The sequence below is a fragment of the Bos indicus x Bos taurus genome, chromosome 22 (assembly GCF_003369695.1).
Source record: "Bos indicus x Bos taurus breed Angus x Brahman F1 hybrid chromosome 22, Bos_hybrid_MaternalHap_v2.0, whole genome shotgun sequence".
Taxonomy (NCBI): Eukaryota; Metazoa; Chordata; class Mammalia; order Artiodactyla; family Bovidae; genus Bos; species Bos indicus x Bos taurus.
In genome coordinates, this window is record NC_040097.1 from 19,986,173 (window position 1) to 20,008,289 (window position 22,117).

Below are 22,117 nucleotides of genomic sequence, written 5' to 3' on the forward strand. Positions count from 1 at the left end.
ATTTAGTCAACAGAAAGCAAGTAATGAAAAGCTCTCTATTCACATTTAATTTTGTGACTCAGTGAATTTGATCAGTCAACTCTTCAATAGGGCTAGAAAGGTGACCCAACGTGTAGTGGAAAAAATTTCAACAGCCACAAAAGCAAATGCCTCAAAATGTGAGATTTCCCCCATTGACAGCAGGAGATGACAATGGCTTACTTTAGAGTAGATCAGGTTTCTTCCTGATTTGCCAACAAATGTTATATTCATGTCCAACTAAAATAAGTATCACAGACTTCTAATACTGTCTCCAAAAAAAACCAGAAAGTCAACCCTAGGATGCAACTAGAGTTTGTCAAACTAAGTGAAATCAGAAAGGGAAAGACAAATACCATATGACATCACTTACAAGTGGGATCTAAAAAGTGACGCAAATGAACCTATCTACGAAACAGAAACAGACTCACAGACTGGTGGTTGCCAAGGGGAACAGTGGTCCGGGAGTGAAGGGCTGCGAGTTTGGGGTTAGCAGATATAAACTATTAAGTATAGGATGGATCAACAGCAAGGTTCTACTCTACAGCACAGGGAACTATATTCAATATCCTGTGATAAAACCTAATGGAAAAGAATATTACAAAAAAAGAATGCCTGTACATATAAAACTGAGTCACTCTTCTGTATGGCAGAGAGAAGGCACAACATTGTAAATCAACTGTACTTGAAAAAAAAAAAAAAAACAGAAGATAAAAATCAATCCTAGAGTTTTGAACATAAAAGGGCCAAAAAGATTATTTAGATCCAGTCCTCTCATTTTAGAGATGCTGAGTAAATCTAGCAAGTGGCTGACTCAAAGTCATTCGGATCCTTATTGGGTCCCCTTTAGAGGGCCCAATTTTTTACAGAGGACACTTTAAGAATTTCTCAAACGTGGTACTTTAGGACTTCAGAAACTCCACTTTCAGAAAGGTTGAATTAAAGTTAACCATCGCTTTAGGGGATTCCTTGGTGCAAAAACCACATGACAATACCCTCTTCTTATATATATGCCTGTTATTTTCACAATATTTCACTAAATGGAGAACCCAAAATATAAACTCCTTTTTGAGAATGTGAATCTTCAAGACTCGACAACTCAAGTTTGAGAAACTCAGGCCTTCAGCAAATGACCTACAAGGCCAAGCTCATCAGGATGTGAAGTCCTAACCAACAGGCATTATTCCATGATTATCTTTCCCTACAGCAAAGGATTTCTTTGGATAAATGAAACATGCAACTACTTCCATAAGCAACATAGTAGACTGGCTACTCAAAGTGTGGTATGCTAGTCAACAACATCTGTGTTACTTGAGAGTTGTTACAAATGCATATACCCACCCCAAATCTACTGCATCAACTTGTATTTCAACAAGCTTCCCAGTTGTGTTATCTGAACATTAAAGTTTAAGTATTTCTCCAAGCACTAGTTCCAAAACTAGGTTTATTGAAATTATCTTGGGAGGTTTCTAAAACAATAGATTTTTGAACAATAGATATCTCTATCTTAGCCCAACCCTCTAGCAGAACCTCTAGGATGCTGAGGTTAAAAAAAAAAAACAGCTCAAGGGTCAGTCTGTGAAAAATGATAATAATATCTCTTCTCAAGGACACACATAAAGCACTTAATAAATATTCAGTAAATGCTGGTCATTGTATTAATGTTAGCATTTTACCCTGGCATAAAGTAATAGCCAATTTTACTCAATAAGCAATTGTTACTTGTCAACTAACAAGGCAGATAATAGTAAGTTACTTGGAATAGTGCTTTTCATATACAGGATACATAATTTTTAGTTAGTTCAGTTCAGTTCAGTCGCTCAGTCATGTCTGACTCTTTGCAAGTCCATGAATCAGCACGCCAAGCCTCCCTGTCCATCACCATCTCTCGGAGTTTATTCAAACTCACGTCCATTGAGTCGGTAATGCCATCCAGCCATCTCATCCTCTGTCGTCCCCTTTTCCTCCTGTCCCCAATCCCTCCCAACATCAGAGTCTTTTCCAATGAGTCAACTCTTCGCATGAGGTGGCCAAAGTACTGGAGTTTCAGCTTCAGCATCAGTCCTTCCAAGAACACCCAGGGCTGATCTCCTTCAGAATGGACTGGCTGGATCTACTTGCAGTCCAAGGGACTCTCAAGAGTTTTCTCCAACACCACAGTTGAAAAGCATCAACTCTTCTTTGGTGCTCAGCCTTCTTCACAGTCCAACTCTCAAAAATTGGCACTGCACTGCCATTAGATGATTGCTGACACCTTTCTCTATTAGAGACGGCAACGTCGATTAAAAAGTAGCATGTGATTCAAGAGTAGATGTAACAACTAACAGTTACTCCTTATTTCATCATTCTAGAAATTTATAACAACTTAATCTCCTTAAAACCCTGAGGGAGGTCCTTCATAAATCAACATTCAAGCATCTCTTTGATTACTTCTCATGTATCAGTTCCTACATTTCAGAATCACTGTGTTCAAAGGATAGTGACCTTTCAAGGCTATTGATACGTACTGCCAAATATCTCTCAACAGGAAATGTTTCTATAAATTTACATTCAAAAGTAATATAGGGAGAAGGGCCATTTTCCCATAATTTTGTCAACACTGGGCATTCTGATTCCACAAACCCGTAATAAAAATTGCTATTACATAAAAATATCTTAGTGTAGTTAGAAATGACTTCTAAGTATTCTAGCTAAAACAATCTGCTATGAAAACTGACATCTCCTAGGCAACCAAGAAGCCAGACATGATGAAAAGGAAATATTGTTCTTTTGATTTAAAGAATGAAAAAGTTGTATTGGAACTTGGTTTATTCCATAATGAATAATATGTGTATTTTTACCTTGAAAAATAAACATTATTCGATTATGGCTGGGAGTGGCAAGATCTACTTTAAAAATAATCTAGTTTTATATCCTGACATGATTCCGCAAATAGCAGGAATCTAAACCAATCCTAGAAGACATGACCAATCCTTTTGGGTTGTCATTAGAAGAAGTCTACTGCAAATAATTCCAGACACTTCTACCAACAAGTAAGTAAGTTCTATTTCAATGAATTTCATTAAAAAAGGAGGCTCAGCTGTTAAGCAAAAATGTTAATACATTTGAAAGCTACTGGCTAATGGATGCTAAGACTAAACTCAACGGGAAAAATGCCTTGTCATCTGAGGAACAACAGCCTTTCTGCTGGCCAGGCTCTGAAACACATTTTATTGATGACTTGAAAAGCAATCAAGGTATATAAAAGGATAGCTGGAGATAAACATTTAGGTTTAGATGATTGATGAAACATTTAAGGCTTACAGGCAAACATCAGAACTCCACAGGAGACAGCCTAAGAACATCCCACAAGAAGAACAAAAAGAAACAGAAAACAGCTTAAAGTGTCTCAGGATTCAAGCAAACAAAAGTAACATTTTAACACAAAGAAGAAAACGCAAATTTTAGTAAACTGTATTAATTCATCAACCCATGGTGTCACTAAAGACAAATTTTCAATTGTTAGCAAGTCAAAAAACAAACAAACAACTGAAGCTCAGCTATTTATAAACAGAAAACACACAGATATTTCAAAATTGTCAACTACTACTTCAATCTCTCACTTCATCAGCTACTCCTCTCCCCCCATCACTTTAATGTTTTCCAGCATTTCCTTGCGTAGCATCTCTAATCTCACTCTCACTGGTTCCTTCCCCTTCTCCAACAAATATCTTCAGGGATTGATTACACTGAAATAATCTTTCCTTGAATTGGTTGGTCCCTAAACTGTAATCACTAATTTATTCATTCAAGAAACATTACACACTTGCCATATTCTAGGTACTATTCTACTGGTAAACGTGGCGGCCCTGACACCAATCGAGCACTCTCGGGGTAGGGTGAAGAGGAACAGTAAGTGGTGGAGACCACAAATCAGTCAGCAAAGCAAAAGCGTTTCTGATTGTGAAGGAAATAATCAAGAGCAAAAACAGGTAGAGAATTGGAGCGGGTGGAAGGGACTGGTTCAGTGCAGATGGAAAGTGAAGGCAACAGCTGACCTGAAACCTGAATGAGGAACAGTCTGCTATGTTCCTCTGGGGACAGAAGTTTCCTGATGGAAGAAACAGCAAGTGCCAATCCAAGAATGAGCTTAGGGTCTGAGAAGAATGGAAGGAGCAGTGGGATGGTGGAATCTGAGAAAAGAAAGCGAGACAAAGAGGTGAGGAGATGGGCTTGAAAGGTGGACAGGGACCAGACCAGGCAGGGTCTAGACTGGTGTTCCAGTGAGTGAGTGATGAGAAATTTATGAAGGAGATTTAAGCTACAGTGTGTTCAGTTTTCAAATCTCAATTAAAAAAAAAAAAAAGATATTTACTATTGCACATTAAAATCATCTCAGGAGCTTATAAAAGATCCCCATACTCCAGTATCTTTTCCAAAGATTTTTAAACATTGAGATACAATTCATGTATCTTAAAGTTAACCATTTTAAACTGTATAGTCCAGCGGTTTTCAGTATTTTCAAAGTTTTGCAATTATCACCATCTAGTTTCTGAACATTTTCATCATTCCCAAAAGAAACCTCATGTAGTTAATCCACACTTATGCCTCTCTGCAGGCTCTGGAAAACACTATTTTGTCACTATGAATCTGCCTGGACTTCCCTAGTGGTGCAGTGGTGAAGAATCTGCCTGCCAATGCAGGAGATCCAGGTTTGACCCCTGGGTTGGGAAGATCACCGGGAGTAGGAAATGGCAGCCCCCTTTAGTATTCTCGCCTGGAAAATTCCATGGACAGAGGAACCTGGTGGGCCACAGTCCATGAGGTTGCAAAGAGCCAGATACGAATGAAGCGCACACACACATGGAGCTGCCTATTCTAAACATTCATACAACAGAATCCCTTGTGTGTCTGGTTTCTTTCACTTCACAGAGTGTTTTCAATGTTCATCCATGTAGCATTTTTCAGTAGTCGATCCCTTTTAAAGACTGAATAATATCCTATTTCAAGTATATTCTACATTTTTTTAGTCCATTACTCAGTTTAGGACATTTGGGTTGTTTCTGCTTTTTGGCTATTATGAACAGTGTTCCTATGAGTATTTGGGTGCAAGTTTTTACATGGATCTATGTTTTCAGTTCTCTTAAGGTGGTGATGGTTTAGTCGCTAAGTCGTGTCTGACTCTTGCAACCCAATGGACTGTAGCCTGCCAGGCTCCACTGTCCATGGGATTCTCCAGGCAAGAATACTGGAGTGGGTTGCCATTTTCTTCTCCCTCAGCTCTCTTAAGGATGTAGCAATATTTAGGAGAATTGCTGGGTCATACGAAAACTCTTCTAAGGAACAGCTGAACTGTTTTCCTTAGTGATCCCATCATTTTACATGACCACCATCAATGAATGAAGGTTCCAAGTTTTCAACATCCTTGCCAACAGCCCATTACAATATATTTTAATTTCATTGGTCTGGCTGAGAACTGGACATGAAGGGCTTTTTTCTTTTTATAGTTTTGTTATTTTTCAGAGTTCCCACAGTAATTCTAATGTTCACTGAAAGTCAAGAACCCCTTACTCCCGCCCATTCACTGCCAATTTCCTGACAAGTATTTACACCTATTCCTTGAAGTGCCCCAAAGCTCTTTGGACCAACACGTTCTTGCCACAACCCACCCCTCAGTAATGACATCCGATTTGTAGCTAATGAAAGAATGAAATACGAGTAAGGAGGACAAAACCTTATATTTATGGAATACATAACCTTTTTTCCAAATAGGAAAAGGAGTGCGTCAAGGCTGTATATTGTCACCCTGCTTATTTAACTTATATGCAGAGTACATCATGAGAAACGCTGGGCTGGAAGAAGCACAAGCTGGAATCAAGATTGTCGGGAGAAATATCAATAACCTCAGATATGCAGATGACACCACCCTTATGGCAGAAAGTGAAGAAGAACTAAAGAGCCTCTTGATGAAAGTGAAAGAGGAGAGTGAAAAAGTTGGCTTAAAGCTCAACATTCAGAAAACGAAGATTATGGCATCCAGTCCCACCACTTCATGGGAAATAGATGGGGAAACAGTGTCAGACTTTATTTTTCGGGGCTCCAAAATCACTGCAGATGGTGACTGCAGCCATGAAATGAAAAGACGCTTACTCCTTGGAAGGAAAGTTATGGCCAACCTAGATAGCATATTAAAAGCAGAGACATTACTTTGCCAACAAAGGTTCGTCTAGTCAAGGCTATGGTTTTTCCAGTGGTCATGTATGGATGTGAGAGTTGGACTGTGAAGAAAGCTGAGCACCAAAGAATTGATGCTTTTGAACTGTGGTGTTGGAGAAGACTCTTGAGAGTCCCTTGGACTGCAAGGAGATCCAATCAGTCCATTCTGAAGGAGATCAGCCCTGGGATTTCTTTGGAAGGAATGATGCTAAAGCTGAAACTCCAGTACTTTGGCCACCTCATAAGAGTTGACTCACTGGAAAAGACTCTGATGCTGGGAGGGATTGGGGGCAGGAGGAGAAGGGGACGACAGAGGATGAGATGGCAGGATGGCATCACCGACTCAACTGACGTGAGTTTGAGTGAACTCTGAGAGTTGGTGATGGACAGGGAGGCCTGGCGTGCTGCGATTCCTGGGGTCGCAAAGAGTCGGACACGACTGAGCGACTGAACTGAACTGACTGAACCTTTTTTTATATAATTATATGTATAACTTTGTATTTATATAATTACAATAGAACTTGGCACTCATGCTATACAAATGTCATTTATTTTCAAAGAAGAGCAAGCACACATATTAAACTATTTTAAAGTCATTTGCATGAGTGTATACATGTACTTACGGGAAGTCTGGAAGTTAAGAATGCTTTTCCGCTGAGAAAATGGGTTTGGAATCAGTTCTATTACCTTTTATGCATATTTTTAATTTCTACTATGATTATGTGCTGGGGAAGATATTTAGAGATTTTTTTTTTCAAATATCCTTGTGTGATATGAATTGCCAACCCCCTTCTCCCACTGATCCACTGGAGACATGGCCTTCAAAAACAGCCTACCAGCAAAAATATTTGCTCCTAAAGCTCTCTTCATCAAGCAGAAAAATATATAGGTAATGAATGGATGACTTCTACATGTTTACTTTTCAACTTGACCTTGAGTATTAAACACAATACCATAAGTACAAAAATGTACAAAATCTAAAATTATTCACGTCATTTTAAAAATGCATCCTGCCAAAGCAAACACAGGTGGCGACGGTCTTAAAGACCAGCCTCGAGGCCTGGAGCCATTTAAAAATCAACAGCCTGTCCTTGTAGATAACCAGCTCTGGTGGCAAAGAGAGAAGCCTGAATTAAAAACTAAGATTTCCCAAGTGAAGGACAAAATATGGCATGCCTTCTCAGTCTGATGGAAGCTGAGATTCATTCTCAGCAGTAGAAATCACCGAAACCATATCTTCAGTGGACTGCAATGGCAGAGGGGAACTTACAGGTTATGAGTTGAAAACAATACTTCTGGGGAGCTCAAACTGGTGCTCTGAGACAAACTAGAGGGGTGGGGTTGGGTGGAAGGAGGGAGGGAGGTTCAAGAGGGAAGGGACATATGTATACCTATGACCAAGCCATGCTGATGTATGGCAGAAACCAACACAATATTGTAAAGCAATTATCCTTCAATTAGAAACAAATAAATTAAAAAAAAAAAAAACAGTACTTCAGGAAGAGAATTACAGGTTGAAAAACCACCTTAGTGTCATTTTATCTTTCTGGAGTAAATTTTCTACTGCATTCCTGTTCTACAGTATTCCTTACGTCATCATAAAAGAGTCTTAAGACTTCATCCCCATGGATATACATGTTGGAAGATCAACTTAGAACTGATGCCAGAAGTAAGGTAAATCTATCAACCTTAATCTTCCAGAAGCAGGAATTGCATGTTAGCATCCCCTCATCAGGGCACAGGCTGCTCAGAGGTTAAAGTGCAAGTTGATCAGTCATGTCCAACTCTTTGTGACCCCATGGACTGTAGCCTTCCAGGCTCCTCTGTCCATGGAATTCTCCAGGCAAGAATACTGGAGTAGGTAGTCATTCCCTTCTCCAGGGAATCTTCCCAACTGAGGGATCAAACCAAAGATCTGCAGGCAGATTCTTTACTATCTGAGCCACCAGGGAAGTCTAGAGGTTAAGAGACATCCAAGGTCCTTTACTGTTTAAAATTTTACTTTACCGTAAATTTTGAAGGTTTCTGGTATGTTAAAAAAATATGCCAAAGCAAAATTACCCAAATTGTGTTACATTTTAAACATTAACAGTGAACAAATTAAAGCTCCCGACATGAATACATAACAATGATTACCATCGCTTCACAGAGGAAAGATGGTTTCACCACTTTTTAAACTAATGTGAAGTGCCTGATTTTTTGTGATGAAGCAATGTCACGCACAGGTTTTCACTAAAATTGGAACAGTAAGGCTAATTACAGTGTCGATTATAGCTCCTGTGTCACTAGCGATTTGTAGATGGACATACTTCTATTTTAAGTGTGTTACCATATTCAGGAATTTCTAATTGTGCTATTCAGAAGATAACTGCATGATGGATAAAACCTAGTAACAGTCTGCCACAGGTGGTTTGATCCAGGTAAAGGTACAAGTTCAAAAATGCATGAGGATCTTCCTTCAGTCCTGTTCAATAGCATATGGGAAGCTCATTCATGGTAAGATCTAAGTTCACATCCCTCAACCCAAGGCCACTCTGGACCACCCATCCACTGGCTTCTCCCAGGTCCTCAGAAGATGTTGGCTAAACGAAAGCACAAACCGTCAAATACAGCCTCTAGTTAGGTCCTCACCAGACCTGTAGCAGCAGCAGACAATCAAGAGGAAGTCTCACTCATGAACCCCACCACTGCATATTTCACTATCACCAAAGACTAAAACATGAATGTGAAGTCAGTCCAATCTTGATTCTTCTTCCCTCAGCACAAATTCTGCAGCACAGCCTCATCCAGGGTTCCATCTGCAACGTTTCGCTTTTCAGTACCTAATAAATGCTTTCCCATTTCCCTGTGCCACAGACAACAGGTACTTTTCAGAATCCCAAGGAGTGACAACGGTGTGTTTTTCATTTTCCTCGTCCTCTCACCGTGATCAGCACTCGTCAGGGGATCTCCATGTCTATCCGTCTCGTTACCTCTTCATTTGTCACCATTTGGAATCTCAGAACTCTTAATTATTAGCTTACTCTTATGAACAGTAATGAGGCTCTGGCTGCCTACTGGGGAGCATCATCCAACACTAATGAGCGTACAGACTGAGACCCAAAGCTGAATCCCATCACATGGCTCCACTGTTCCGGCCAGGTGGGATGTTTCTATCTGCAGGCAAGCTTCTGCAGGAGAGCTGGAGTTTGCAGGGTGGCTATTATGCAGTCGCTTTGGTCTTATGATTCACATCGACTCAAAACAGCTTTCCTCCGTGGTTGTCCTCATTTACATTCTGGCTATCACCTCCCTTATAATAATGCTGCACTGTTTCATTCTTTCCTGTCCTCCTCACTTGTGTGACGGCTTCCTGGAGCTGAGCGTTCTCAAAAGGGAAGACTAATTGGTCATTTTCTTATTGCCTCTCCTGGTTTCCTTCTGACCTCCAAAGAAAAATGAGGCTCTTACAGTTATCTAGGTGCTCTGGCCCTACACATACATACCTTCCATGACATCTCCCACAGTGTCCAGCATGTTGCCTCGAACATAAGAGGTGCTGGATAAATGTTAATTTGACATCTGCACAGAGCACCCAGGAAAGACAAGCCCAGATCCATAGGAGACCAAAATATCCAGCTTGAAGAACGAACCAGTCCCCCTTGAAACTATGACAAGGATATCTTTGTAGTTAATGGAGGAAAATTGGACTGACCTGAAATCCATTTCTTCCTGGACTTCACATCTGTCAACAGTAGCAAGAGCCTTGCACTAATGACAAAAATGAGCATTGATTGAATCCTCTCTTGTGCCATGGCCTGTACTAGCTCTTGACTTGCATGAACTCACTTAAAGAGCCTATACAGTAGATATGGAGGAAACAAAACCCACGGAAGTGAAATGACTTGATCAAAGTCATCTATTACCTCCAAGCTCGTCTCAGTTAACCAAATTGGCTACCCAAGCATTGCTCAGAGAAGGGCAGGGTAAGATGAGGGCATGGGGGAGCTTTGAGGAGAGGTGATGCAGGCCAGGATCAGAGGTGAGGAGTAGTGGCCTCATTCAGGTGTGACACTCGACCTGTGTCCTGTGTAGCTGCTTCCTCACATCCACCATGAACAGCATGCTGAACACTGTCTAGGAATGACTGTGGCACAGGGATAAGAACATTCTTTCCATGGCTTTATAAAGCTCAGAGAAGCCATTTCTGAGAACAGTACTCAGGGTCACCATTTATACACGTGAGGTCAGCAAGCACACTTCAGACAGATATCCACTGTGCAGAGATAGTTAGAAGACTTATGTAGTAACTTACTTGAAATTGGCATTTGTTAATCATACGAATAATGAGCTAATAGTCCCACAGCCCTTGCTATAAACCAGGCACTATGCTAAATGTTTTATGTAACTATCTCACTTATCTTAATAGACTTGTAAGGAGGAATTTTCATTATCCTGGTTTTACAGAAGAGGAAAGCACGGAGAGTAGAAGTCACTTGCCAAAAGCCACACAGCAAGTAAAAGCTGAACCTATGATTTTCACCCAGGGCATCTGACATCCTCCTCCTCTTTACCTCCATCAGTGCTAGGACCTTCTACCCACACGACACCACTTGTACTTTCTCTAATATAAATGTCTTCTTCCAGGTGGCTGAGAAAAGGAGGTGAAAGAAAGAAAACAGAAAAGAGTGTGTTGTCAGGAAAGGAATTAATTTTCAAATGCACAATTGTTGCTGCCTGCAATAGTCAGCCCAGATGGCTCAGTGGTAAACCATCCACCTGCCAACGCAGGAGAAGCAACTTCAATCCCTGGGTTGGGCAGATCCCCTGGAGAAGGAAATGGCAACCCCCTCCAATTTTCTTGCCTGGAGAATCCCATGGACAGACAAGCCAGGCAGGCTACAGTCCATGGGGTTGCAAGAGAGTTAGACATGATTTAACGGCTGAACAAGTCAGTCATGGGAAAACATGAGTCAATCTGGTTTTCCACAAGTGGAAAGAGAGAACTCAGAGCCCACCACATGGCCATGCCATTTCTCTGCAGGCCAAAGGAACAGGCCAAGGGCACAGTGAAGCTCTTCCACATCCTGCATGGCTCTGCCTTATCTGCTCCCTTGGTTCACCCACTACATGAGACACAGGAAGAGTGAGGGGCAGCTTTCTTTCCGGCCTGTACCATTGTTAGGGGTGATTTATGGCATCTTTCATTGCTAACTGGGCTGAGCCATACAACACAGTAATTAAAAGGCAGACAAGCAATCACTAACGAAGTGCATATACACAGCTGAATGGATTTTGCGTCCTCAGAAAACCGATGATGAGTGTACTCCCAAAGGAGCATCTCTATAGCTCAGTGGCCTTAAAGGCTCTTGCTTTCAAAATAACAGTTCAAATGCCAGTGATTATTAACCTAAATATGCGAACCTGAGTTTGATGACCAGTGTGAAGAAGGCTATTGCTTTTTGAAAATTAAAAAACAAGTGGACTTTAAAACAATTCTCTTTAAAAGGTTTACCCCAGTTTGAAGGGATTTTGTTCAAATGATGCCTACTTCAAGAGCCCTGCTGGGACAGAAGCTTTGTTGGCACAGCCAAGCTCCTACATTTGCTGCCCTCCCCTTTGTGTGCCAGGGGCAGGCTGTCAGACGCCACTGGCGGAACCCCTGCTGACAGAGAGAGGTGTCCCCTCTAAGCCCTGCCCCAGCCCTTTTCTGTTTTCAGGAAACAAACTCGGAGCCATTCACTCAGACCCTGGTGAGCTCCCTGCCCCCCTTCCCTGTACACACGTGGCCACAGGAAGCCTTTTCATAGCTCAGGTCAGAGTTCCACTCAGCAAGCTCTTCAGAGTTCCAGCACGGCATTATTTACTCCTCCTGCCACAACGTCCAGGAAGAACATCTCAGCAGCTAACCCCAGATTCTCAGGAGCTCTGATGCCCAGTGAAAAGCGCAGAAGCTGCTTGGGAAGCTCACTGCCCTGGTCTGTTTCAGGGAAGGCCCATACCTGGCACTCACGCTGTGGCTTTCTCCTCTGGTACCCGGGACTGACATCACTGACCAGCTATAACTTGTTCTCTGGGAAGAGCATCTTAACAGAACCTTTCAGATAGGTGTTGCCAATCAACCATAATTGCAGCATGACATGCAAAACCTACTCTTCTTGCCAGGTCTAGGCTTTAGAGATCCAGGGAAAGCTCTCATGGTAGCCTTTGAGATGGTTCCCCCTATTTCAAGTAAAGATGTGATAACCCATGTCATCTCCCAGAATCTCAACTCTTTGAATTAGGAACATGAATAATAAACTTCAAGCATTGAAATAACATGTCCTATGGTAATCCTCTGACTAATCACCTTGTTAACAAATATCTAAAGATTACATTTTTCTTGGGGCTTCCAGCTTCCATGGGAACATTCTGATGGTGATTTAATTTTTAAATTAGTAGGTTTACTCATAGTTTTATATTAGTAAATGTCAAGCTTCTTGCTAATTAGCAAATTCTGTAAATCCACAGTAGTATTAATTATCAACTGTAGAGGGAATTAATATAAGGGGGAGAAAAAGAAATAGACAAGTAACATTTCCCAAGGGCACTTATTTCTATGAAATTCTGTACAAAGCAAGAAAACATTAACCCGTTTTGAGGGTGCACTGAGAAAAGATTATAAAAGACGTCACTGTCACCGAGGAGTGAAGAGCACATTTACTGTGGAGCACCCTCAGCTACAACTAAAGCCTCTGATGACTTCTCAGGTTGCAGCTGCTAAGATTACCCTGCTCGTCTTCAATTCTGTTAAATGCACTTTTCCAGAAGTTTTCAGTTTAACAGGGTTTTATTATTTCTCTACTGATGTTTCCACTCAAGTTGCTAATATAGTTTCTCTGGCTTTAGACGTTCTGATCTTCAAACACTGCCCCACTACCCCACAAGACGTCTTTTGTTCTCCAAGCACTCGCTAATATCAGTCTCGCTTTCTCCATTGACTCACTGAGAGGGTGAAAAACACACGTTTATCTGGGAGGTTCTTTAACCTCCCAGCTCCAGGACAGGAGCACAAGTGTGTCTCTCCTACCGGCACTTATACCATTTGTTTACAGAGCCATTCTACAAACGGTGTTACAACAAACCTGCTTGCTCTTCCAAACCCTCCTTCAACTGCCTGAGCCTGCTGCTAAAATGCGGCGTCTTCCTGTGTTAGTACTTCACTTGCCTGGGCGTGCCAGGCTGCTGGAGACAGGCCAGAGCACCTATGTCCAGAGAAGTTAAATACAGAAGTTTCAGGATGACGGCTCCCAGAGGTTTCAGATCACAGTAAGTAAGGCCTAAATTAAACTGGAGCATGGTATGCTCTGCTGAGAAAACTGTGGTTTTTAAGCATACAAACAAGACAGTGAACAGACAATTGTAGCTGATACTGAGGGCAACTTCTTTCCTTTACCATGGCTATCGAGGATGCCATCTGCGGCAGATGAGATCGTAATCCATTCGTGAAACACATGGAGAAGCACTCATACTATAGGGACGCATTTGATTTTCCACCTCATATACTAGATAATGATCTCCTTGAGGATAGGGAACATCTGAGGTCAGGGTTATCTATCAGTCCCCGTCCCCAAGCAGACCCAGAAGTCACACAGAGAAGCGAGAACAGCTTTGTGAATGGCTGGGTAGCTCCTAGTAGTCTCTCAATTCTCTCAACCGTATACAACTTAGTTCAAGCCAAAAACTGAGTGGGCCTTCCTGCTTCCCCACCCCAAGACCCCAGTCCACAAGCCCCGCCCGACCCCTGAGTCCAAGGTTGAAAATGATAATTGGGAGGAATCAGGCAGGCCACATACTGAGCTGGAGAATGACAGTATGCCCTTCACAGCTACGGGCAAGTCCAAGAGAAAGAGCACAGGCTCAGTCCCTTGTCCACTGTTAGTTGATGAACTTCTCCCTACAAGCACGGAGGCCACAGCCCAGAAGATGCCAAGCTGCCACCTGGCAGGGCAGTTGCTACTTTTCCTGATGAAAACAGTGCATGTGTGTGTGTGTCTAAGAAAGAAATGAAGGGAAGGAAGCAGCCAGAGATGAGAAAGAAAAATCTGTTCATAGCATGAGTGAAGATTTCCATCTAACATTCCCATATGCACAGCAGGCAGCAGAGTGCTAAGCAAATAGTGAATAGGCAATAAACATCAGCTGAATAACGGATTCAGTCACTGCACTTTTCAAATCTTTATCTCTAGGGAACAGTTACTTTATATATATGGTGAGACCCTACTCTTTTAAACCAAACCAATACAGTTATCACCATTTTGGGTTGTGAGGATGAATTCTTATTCTCTTTACCTGGGATAGAAGATTATAGGAAATGGGGAGGGGAGTGAGAGAGAAGGGGGGAAACTTTTACCAAAGTAACAAAGATATGAGACTTTTTAATGTTTCAGTATCCTTTCTTTTCTTTCTTCCTGTTACTTTCTTGAGCCAACCTGGGGCCATAAAATCCCTCGTGGATCAGATTGTAAAGAGTCTGTCCACAAACTGAGAGACCCAGGTTTGATCCCTGGGTGAGAAAGTCCCCTGGAGAAGGAAATGGCAACCCACTGCAGTATTCTTGCCTGGAAAACCCCATGGACAGAGGAGCTGGGTGGGCTACAGTCCGTGGGGTCGCAAAGAATCAAACATAGAACTGAGCGACTAACACTAATACAGTAGAATGCCCTATACATTGACTCAGATGTTGGAATTAGACCTCAAATGACCAATCAGAAATATACAAAACAGGACCCATGTGAAAACCAATCCCATTCTGGAAACAAAGAACAACGCCAATCTTCGAGGCCAGGCTTTCTATTTAACTATTCTTACAAAGCACCAGGACCTACAAGACATACTCAACAAATTTTAGTTCCATCGGTCTTTCCCTCTTCTGCATTTAATCTAGTTACAGTTGAGGTATAGAAGTGGAACCCTCAAAAACTTTATTGACAGAGTAAGAGACAGTCAAAGAATGTTTGAGACATTTTTGCTAGCCTCAGATGCTGATGAAATGAAAAAAAGAAAAACCATCTGTCAAGAATGTTGAAATGAGAAAATCTACAGTAGCCATTTGGGGAAAGGACAAAGCAACAGGCCAATTTTTACAGTGATGAAAAAAAGTTTTAAGGCCATTATCCACTGTAACTTGAAAAGGCAACTCAGTGACTGAACTCAGTGGTTCTGGCATCACTGAAAAGAAAAAGAAAAAAAAATGACAGGTAAAGGATGAGGACTGATGGCTCACTCTCTTTCAGGAATGTGTGTGCCTCTGCTCAGAAGTGTCCGTGGAGAATGGCTTCCGATCAAATGATACAGTCTTCAAAAGCCTCTCAATAATATATTGCCTCCATACCCCTCAAAACAGTCCTATTACCAACTATTTGGACACAATTCTTAATATCAACACAAAGACTAAGGAAGTATGGAGATGACCGTACCCTAACACGTGTCTGCTGACTTGATCCATTAACTATTACTTTACAATACTCTTTCCCTATGTTTAACCTGAGTTCTCATTCACTTACTCAACGCCTACCGTGTGCCACGTTCTGTGTTGGGTGTTGGAGAAACAATGATAAACAAGAAAGAAAGGGCTCCATCATCAGGGAACCTTAGAGTCAGTCTGTCTCAAATTCACTACTCCGTATTATTTTATTCAGTAACTACAGTAAACACCGCCTTTTACGGTTATGGAGATACAGTTTTGAGCAAGACAAGATAAACTCTCTTCTCTAACCAGGGAAAAGACAGTAAGTAAAATTAGATTTTCAGATCATTGTGAGAGATGGAAAAAAATAATGAAATGGGATAATGGAGCTGAGAGAGATGGGCAGTAGGATCACTGATTCCAAGATCTGATGATCAGGTGGAATCCCTCTGACCCACTGGAGAAGGAAAGTCTCACTTGAGATGGACAAGTTAAGAGGCCAGTCATCCAGGCAGGCTGCTAGTAAGGATAGGCTGCTTTTCCCTACCCCCAGGTTTCAGGAGGAGACTGGCACTGAACATTTCACAAGGTAAGTTAGTTAGCCTAAGTGGGGAGTTCAGTATCACATCTTAATATTCAAGATGTGGTCTGGAGAGGAACAGTGTCAGCATTACCTGGGAGCTTGTTGGGAATACACATTTTCAGCTCCACTTCTGACCCACTGGATCAGGATATTCACTGAACTTGATAGACAGTTTATACATGTATTAACGTTGAGAATTGCTAAGCTAGCCCCTTGACTAAGATCTGATGCCCTGTCCACCAAGCCTGGTCTCTATCAGCCATTCCTAAAACCATTTAGATTTTAAAGAGTGCTCGGGTGCTGTGTGGAGAATGGTCTATGGCTGGACAAGCTTAGAAAAGGCTGCATAATTAAGTCAGGGGCTTGAACTAGTGAGGCAGCAGTGAGAGAGTAAGAAGTGGTCACATTTTGGACATATTTTGGAAAAAGAGCTGAATGTATTTACTGGTGGATGGAGATGTGATGGGAGTGCATCCAGGTGGACACACCAGCCCGGCTACCTGAGCCCCACCCCCGAAGGGACACATCAGCCTGATGATCAGTAACAATCAGCAGAGCTGATCCCTTATACATCATATAAGGATTCATAAGCAATACAATCTTTCCATTTGCTAGAGAATGCCAGAATGCCTGTTGTTGTTTCATCACTAAGTGTCAGGCTCTTTTGTGACTCCACGGATTGTAGCCTACCAGGTTCCTCTGTTCATGGGATTTTGCAGGCAAGAATACTGCAGTGGGTTGCCATTTCCTTCTCAGGGGAACTTCCCGACCCAGGAATGGAACCTTCATCTCTTCTGTCTCCTACATTGGCAGGCGGGTTCTTTTCCCCTGAGCCGCCAGGGAAGCCCCGCCAGAAGGCCCAGTTTCTACTTTATTCCTCACTCCTGGATTCTAACAGGCACTCCTCCTCCCTCGAAAAATATTATTACAATGGATTTCATTGACTTAAAAAAGAGAAATGAATATTAATTTAAAAACAGAACAAACACTAATTCAAGCAAATACTTCAGGCAACTACAGACAAAGCCAGTTTTTTTTTCAATCTTAAATATTTAAGATAATTCAGTCTTCCAGCTGATACTTGGCAATGAGAAACAGATTACCAATTGCTGCATACCAACAGCCAACACTTGAGAAGATACTGAGTGTCCAACTACTAATGCAAAGCTAGCTAAGCTCCTCTCTGGAGCTCAACCTTTAAGCCTCTAGAAAGGCCAGTTTTACTGGCTTCCCTTTCAGCTCTGAGCTGAGCTCATCTTTTTGAACTCTATCTTTATTCAGAAAGGGGAGCACATAGGTGGAGCAGCAGCAGCCACCAAGAGGTCAGCCATGAGCATCTGAAGAGACAAAGCATTCCTCTCAGGAAGGTCGCCGTGCTGCTCTGGGGACTTACACCTTCAGCTTTCCTTCCAGAAAACACTTTCATGACAATTTATTATGAAGAGGCTCATCATTTCCCTTTGTGTTTTCCTGAGACTGGTCAAAGTAGGCCTTCCAATCAGACGTGCCTTATTCCTGACCTGCAGCCAAAACCCAAACATTCTCCCATTATAGTTGAACTATCTGTGTGTTTTTATATCCAAATTCAGTAGAGGGTTGACAAAGGTTAACATTCCAGGCAGTATCTTTTAAATAGAATTCTATTTTCGGGTTCCAGGATGTGGAACAGTTGGTTTTGAATTTCTAACTTTGATACCTGCATGTCCCTCTTTCAGTGTGCTTCTGAGAATGCCTCCTGGCTACCAAAGATGACTGGCTCAGCCCGTTTCAGTACTGTGATAAAGAGCCTGAGGATTTTATTCCCAAGGAGGCTAATTCCTTTACCTTGTCCTAAAGCCAATGATTTTGCAAATTAGATTCATTGGTTATATAACATGACATGTCAAGGCGCGTGGATAGATGGGAGCAAATCCATCACTACTTCTCCAAGCATATGCTGTGGAGTCATGGGATAGCAGAACCATCTCCATGTTTGAAGACTACCATTTCCTCCTCCAGGAGATCTTCCCAACCTGGGGACCGAACCCACATCTCTTATGTGCCATGCATTGGCAAGTGGGTTTCTACTAGCACCACCTGGGAAGCCCTTGTAGGCAACAGGATGAAGTAATTAATAAGAACAAACTCTGGGGGCAGACGGCCTTGGTTCTGAGTCATCCCAGGCTAGCTATGAGAGATTGAGTATGTCACTAAGCTCCAAGTCTCAGTTTCTCCACTTACTTTATAGCAGTTCTGTACAAATTAATCACCGAGGATTTTTACAATAGAAGAGCTATATTGGGATATAATTTTACTTACCATAGGATTCATTCAAAGTGTCCAGTTTAATGGTTTTTAATCTATTCATAGAGTTGAACAACCATCACCATAATCAATTTTAAACCATATTCGTCACCATCTGGGGATCTTCTAAAAACCCCAAAGCCCAGGTTATGCTCCTCAATTAAATCACAGCCTTTAGTGCTGGGACAGAGGCATCAATAGTTTGGGATGCCCCCCAGAGAATTCCAATGTGCAGACAAGTTTGGGAAGTAATGTTTCATGGGATCGTGGTCAGGATTACATATCAAGAAGTGGGAGCTGCTCAGCACAGAAGCTGACCTATAACAAGGGCTGCTGCTGCTGCTAAGTCGCTTCAGTCTTGTCTGACTCTGTGCGACCACATAGACGGCAGCCCACCAGGCTCCTCATCCATGGGATTCTCCAGGCAAGAATACTGGAGTGGGTTGCCATTTCCTCCTCCCATGCATGAAAGTGAAAAGTCAAAGTGAAGTTGCTCAGTCGTGTCCGACTGTTAGCGACCCCATGGACTGCAGCCTACCAGGCTCCTCCATCCATGGGATTTTCCAGGCAAGAGTACTGGAGTGGGGTGCCATTGCCTTCTCCAATAACAAGGGCTAAGGAGGTGGAAGGAACAGCCATACTGAGGAAGCAGGTAAAGGGAAGGATGCTCAGAGTTACACTGGAATGTGAATGGAAAATATTGCATGCCTGCCTTATCAGTAAATAAAGGGTGTTGCAGCCATCACTTTACAGCCACCGGATGGTGAGCGCTGAGGGAGCTCAGGATGGAGGCAGGATGTCCCCGCCCCATCAGTCTAGCAATCAGCCTCTGCAGCCACCCCAACAGTGCACCCTGAGGTGACTCAGGATGAGAAGCACAAGATACTGGCCCCAGAGAACTGGCATACATATCAAAGGCCTGATTTCAATGAGCCCAGACTTTGCATCTTCCCATACATAGGAAAACTCTAAATTCCTTAACTTGAGATACTTGGTTTTTCTTATTTAACAGTCATCTCTTGATGGTCTGAGTACCTGGTCTTTGTTGCAAAAACTATATATATCCTAGGTCCCCACCTGTCTCTTCAGAGCAGTCTCTCAGAGTTACCTGAAATGCTGTGTCCCAGGGTTAAGTCCTCAGCTTTGTACACAGAATAAAATGCAGCTCTCAACTTCTGGGTTGTATGTTTTGTCTTAAGTTTGAGGCAGGAGACAGATGGGCCCCCGGCTGAACAGTTTCTCCCTTGTGGACAGAAACTCCATAAAAGCACGATGATGGAGGAGGCTGGGCCCTGCCCAGATAAGAGGTAACAGAACACACATTCCTCATTCTCAAAGTTAAGGAGGCCTCCCTGACTACACATGTGCCGAAAGGCTCCTCAGAGGTCCAAGGAGAGGGGGCATCACCTCACAGTAAGTGATGCAACTACCCACAGGCCTCATTGCTGTATTCCATCTTGGCTAAAAGATGTGCATACCCATGTGGAGGACCCTGAGGGTTACCAAATACAGACTCAGAACCAGGCAAATTAAGATGATCAGTCAAAGGAAACACAGAGGAATGCCCCATAAAAGTGATTCAAACTACCAAGAGGGTAGGACTCTCTCTGTGTCTATCCACACATAAACGTACATTTTTAACACTTAACTTGTTTCACTACTTTCCATCTTCGTGGGAATGCTTCTCTGCAAAGGAGAAGAGCTGGGGCTCTTGTCGCTGACCGCTGGTCTACTGGCTAAGGATCGGTGCTCTCATCCCTGCGGCCTGACCTCAATCTCTGGCCGGGAACCAAAGTCCTGCTTCAAGTCGCTGAAGGCTGAGGCCACCCAAGATCAAGCTGATAGAAACTTGATCAATTTGGATTGAAATGGTGAATTTGTATGTGCAATATTTGACAATAATATATTTTCCACGTACGGCATATTCTGAGACAGTATCGAAATGGGAACAACAATTTTGGAAGTGGGACATGGACCAGGAGGGCATGGAAGCCCACAACTTATCTACCAACTTCAAGGAATTGCCAAGCTTCTTGGCTTTCTCAGATGCTACTGCTCTAAGAAGAATTTAAGGACGTCAAAGTGCTTCATAAAGAATTTACTTCTTTTTGCGTCTTACCCTTCTGAACACCACATAATGCAGCACTTAACACCTCATGTCATGTTCATTTAGAACCGGGTCTTTTTCACTAGAAGGTGAACTCTTTGTGGGCAGCAACAATGCCAAATACATTAAAAAAAAAAAAAAAATCTGCAGAACACAGCACGTTTTGACACTGAACAGACCAATGTTTGTGTGATTGAACCATACTGGACTCACATCAAATACTGACAACCATGGGATGAAGGGAACACTGGTTCCAAACTTCTTGGAACACTTAGTAGCCTTTGTAGCTCATAGGAGACTGGCAAACAAGACCTTCAATTTCACTCTTTAAGGCACATCCTGAGAACCTTGGTTAGGGTACTTAATAGCTGGAGTGAACGAGTGGCACAGCCACAAGTCTATTACTAAGAATACTGAATAATGTGTTACCAACACGGAGGTCAAGAAACAAAAATTGTCATCCAGGGGAAAGAGATTAATGAATATAAATTAATTTCCTTTTACAGTAGTAGATTGTGCAGGTATTGTTCACCTTCTGAGAATTTGAGAAAATCTTACAGTGCATAGAAACTTGCATATTTTCTGGGAGCAAAGAGCAGGTCCTCAGATTGGTTACCTGGGGTTCTGTTCAAGAGGAAGAACAAAAGACAGCCACATTTCTGCCAGTGTAAAGCCATGGGGGTGGGAATAAAAGGCAGGCAAGCTTTAGAGGGAATAGAGAAAGCTTGTGGATTTAAAAGAAATAAAATTATAATTACAATAGAGCTTACCTAGTTACACAATATGCAATACTATTAAGTACCCTCTCTGGAAAGAGTGTTCTTTGAAAACCAAAATGCAGAAGAGATCAGAAAACAAGTTAACAAAAGCTATTAAGTAAAGTCCATGAGAGGAAAAATTCCTTTCATTAGCTTCTTCCTTCAGGTACAAGATAATAATGTTTGATTTGGAACACAGGCAGAGAATTGAGGCCTCATCATATAGCAAACTTGGGAAAATCATCTCTCTGGCCTTTGCTTTTCATTTCTGAAATGAAGGCTTGGAACAAGATAGTGTTTCCCCAAGTTTGTTCTGGAAGATTTAACAGGCATTACATGAAGAAAATGTTTCATGTTCAAACAGATTTGCAAAAAGTTGAATAATTCAACTACACAGGTTCCTTCCTTTTAAGAATTGGCAGAAGTTATCTAGTTTAATGTTGCTTCCAGGAGGGCACTATAATCTACAGCATTTCCCCCAAGCACGGAATTTTTCAGGGATAGACTGTGTCAAGTGACTAGTATTTTTCTGAACTCACATTAGAAAATTTGGATTATAAAGAGCTTGCAGGTACCTCTCTGGGTTTAGAGTCTGAATTCACAATAATGATCATTTGAAATCAATATTACAAGATAACCCATCAATAGCCAACTGACTAAGTTAACAATTAGTAGTATTTGGACAGAAATTAAATGCAAAATCTCCAATTTCAAAGTAGTACCAAAAAAAAAAAAAAAAAGGAGCC

The 22,117-nt window shown here is 42.0% G+C and overlaps 1 protein-coding gene across 8 annotated transcripts in view; it reads right to left on the reverse strand.

The window, feature by feature from the left end:
* The window catches only part of FHIT (fragile histidine triad), a 1,526,080-nt gene that overhangs the window by 825,403 nt on the left and 678,560 nt on the right, over positions 1-22,117 (reverse strand). The gene's annotated exons all lie outside the window — the stretch shown is intronic.